The following is a 3333-nucleotide window of genomic DNA, read 5'->3' on the forward strand; positions in this document are numbered from 1 at the left end:
GTCTCCGCCCATATCAGCCTGAAGGCGCCAGATCTCCTGTGATCGCAGAAGCTAAGCAGGGTCGAGCCTGGTTAGTACTTGGATGGGAGACCACCTGGGAATACCGGGTGCTGGAGGCTTAAAAAATAAAAAATTTAAACACAGTTGATTTACAGTTGATCTGCAATCAACTAATCTATAGTAATTTTGATCACCCTGCCCAGTACAGGGGCACAGGCCGGCCACCCAGCGCTCCACACTGGGAGACGGCTGGAGAAGCACCATCTAGCCCAGGGAGACCCAGTCCCAGCTCCTCCCCCTGGGCCAATGGACAGTGGGCAGACATTGACCTTGGTGGGAGGGGGACCCTCTGACCTGCTGGAGGTCCCTAAAGGGCTCTGAGGTAGAAAAGGAGGAGGTGAGAGAGGGGACAGCGTGGCCTTGGGCACCCTGCAGCCCCTTCTTCCCCCTGAGGCAGCAATGGGGGCTCTGTGAGGACTGCAGCCCGGCCGCCAAGGGGTCCGCCCACGTATCCAGGGGCCCCATGAAGTCCAGGAAGGAAGGGGCCAGGGTCAGCAGACCAGGGAGGAGGAGGGAGAGGCTGCGCAGGCACAGAGGTGGCAGGCCGGCTGCCCCTCCCGGCGACTAGCTGCAGGGTCTCCAGCCGATCCCACCTACCCCTGAGCTCCGCTCCTGCTGGGCAGAGCCTCCCAGCATCTCCTGTCACAGAGGACGGGACCCAGCCTCAGAGAGGACCGGGCCGGCTCACCTGCTGCGGGAGAGAGCAGCTGAGACCCAAACACCCTTGAGCAGGGTTGGCCCCAGGCTGGGCGAAGGGCCACAGAGGGAACATGCCCAGGTGGAGTGAGGGGGACACCAGGTCCCTCCTGTCGCCCAGGCTGTCTTGGGCCAGCAGGTTGGGTTTCCTGTCCTTGAAGCTGAGCATCCTGCCTTGGGCAGGCTGGCCCCCGCACCCTCTCACCCCCAGCCTCATCAAGGAGCCACAGGCTCAGTGCAAGAGATGACACTCCGTCCACAAAGGAGCCCCAGGAAATGTGGGCAATGGCGAAGCCAAGCTGAGCCCAAGGGGGAAGAGCAGGGGGCGGCACAGGGGGAAGGGGGTGGCCAGGCAGAGGTGGGGCCTGGGACCCGAGCTCTGGGGGCACACAGGGTGTCTGCTGCACAGAGGAACAGACACTGGGCAGGGCCCCACCACCACCATCCCTGGGCGCTGACAAGGGCTGGCACGTTCCAGGAACACACACACACGTGAACACACACACATATACACACACACACACACACACACACGCACACATGCTTCATTATCAGCCAGACAATCTGGTCCTCAAGTCCGGAAGCAGCTCAAAGAGCCAGACCTCTCCCCAACCGGTGCTTGGCCCGGACAATAGAATGGCCAGGGAAACACATTGGCTCTTCGCGAGGCCTCCTGGGACCTGGTGGTGGGCAGGGTCCTGAGCACAGCCCCCCAGCCCGGGACAGGATGGCCAATGGCCAGGGCCCTGGACCTGAGCCAGCTGGGGTGCCCTGGCCTCAGCCCTCCTTGCAGTTCCTGGATCCCTTGCTGCACCCCTCATAGGAGCTGCCGTCTAGCCTCCTATTCACCCCAACTCGGCTTTGGGAAGCCGACCCCAGCCCCTCACGCTCTGCTGGGCTCACAGGAACACAGCCAGGGCACACAGAGCCACCTGGGCACGGAGGGTCCTGCCAGGAAAACCCTGCCTTTCTGGCTCTGGGCCTGGGTCTCCGCCTACATCCTTCCTGCTGCCACTCAGAGGCTGCATAGCCCCTGCTTCCCCCTGGCCTCCCCCTGGGGGTGTTCCCCACTCGCGGGCCCCACCCACCTCAGGATTCACTGGTGGAGCCCCCCACCTCCACACCCAGGGTCTTTGCTGCTTTTTCATGCCAGGCGCAGGGGAACGTGGGGTTACAGGGGCCCCAAACCTGGCTTTATGGCAGGCCCTTGCTTCACTCCTGGCCTGGGAGGCACAGACAGCACCCCCATTTCGCAGCTGGAAAAAACAGGTGCAGAGAGGTGAAGAAACTTGCCTACAGTCTCCTGACTGGAAAGCAAGCGGAACAACAAGGACTACGCCTGGCTCAGAAACCAGCCTGGACCCTCTGCCTGCAGCCCAGGGGCTCAGGCAGCGCCAGGCCTGTCGGTCAGGGCCGCGGCCGGGGCTGCAGGAGGGGTCTCTTTGAGGGGCCGGGGACGCAAAGGTGTCGGGGGTGGCAGGGGCTCCCTGTGGAGAAGCTGGCCAGGACCAAACCAGGGCAAGGCTTCCTGTGGCACGGCCCCTACCCGACCTCTGCCGGCCACCGGGCTGACTCGTGGGGTCAGGCTGGCCTGTCAGTCCCCTGCCGCTCCCAGGGAAAGAGGCACCCCTTGGATACCTGCCCGCCGCCCTGCCGGCTGTAGGACTTCAGGCCACCTGTGCTGGGGCCTGGTGTGAAGCAGCGCAGACCTCCATCCTGTGCTGGCCTCAGTTTCCCCACTGACACTAGGGCTGGCTGCCAGCGTCAGCACTCACACGCCCCGCCCCCACCCCACCCCTGATCACGGGGCCTGGATCCCCAACCTCTCCTCTTCCTCCTTCCGGCCCCGTGCCCGGGCAGGCTGTGCCTGGCACTTGCTCCTGACCCTCCAGGATCCGTAGTGGGGAGGGTAGGGGAAAGGCAGATGGTGCGGCCTCCCTCAGCGCCTCCCTGTCAATGCCCCATCTCAGAGCTCCGCTTTCCTGGAAAGCCCCAGGTTGCCAACGCAAACAGCGTTTCCTAGCAGGCTTGCCTGCAGGCTGGAGCCAAATTTCAAGGTCACGTGTTCGAGAGAGAAAGATGAAGAGGGAGGTTTGCAGGGGTCAGGCCAGAGTAAGCTCCTTGCAGCCTCACGTCCAGAGCCAGGACCTGCAGGGTCCACCCCTCCACACACTCACTCCAGGCTGACACTTGCCCTGCAGCAGCACACAACTTTCACTGCTGGGAAGTCCCTCGCACATCTAACCCAAATATCTCAAGCTGTAGAACAAGCTTTGGCCTTTCTTTATCTGCCAGGGCACAGGCTTGCTTAGAACAGGACAGAGCAGTGCCCACCCCTGCGGGGCGAAGCTCACTTGGCACATGAGGCCAGGGCCCCTGGGGAACCGGGGTTGAAGTTTCTTTTGCTCTGTAACCACAGCGGTGGGCCTTCCCGGTTCAGACCTGCCTCAGTCTCCCCGTTGGTACAGTGGGCAGGAAAAGGGAGTCACCACAGAACCTCTGGCCGGCCCCTGGGTGGGTGGGGACACAGACCTTCTGTCTGAAGTCAACTTGGCCCCGCCCCTCCTTAGAGAGATA

The 3333-nt window shown here is 62.9% G+C and overlaps 1 pseudogene; it reads left to right on the forward strand.

Annotated features, from left to right (window-relative positions):
- LOC147348906 (5S ribosomal RNA) lies at positions 1–119 on the forward strand (annotated as a pseudogene).
- The last annotated feature ends 3214 nt before the right edge of the window (positions 120–3333 follow it).

The sequence above is a fragment of the Bos grunniens genome, chromosome 21 (genome assembly GCF_055505025.1).
Source record: "Bos grunniens cultivar Pamir isolate PY7600 chromosome 21, Bosgru_T2T1.0, whole genome shotgun sequence".
Lineage (NCBI taxonomy): Eukaryota > Metazoa > Chordata > Mammalia > Artiodactyla > Bovidae > Bos > Bos grunniens.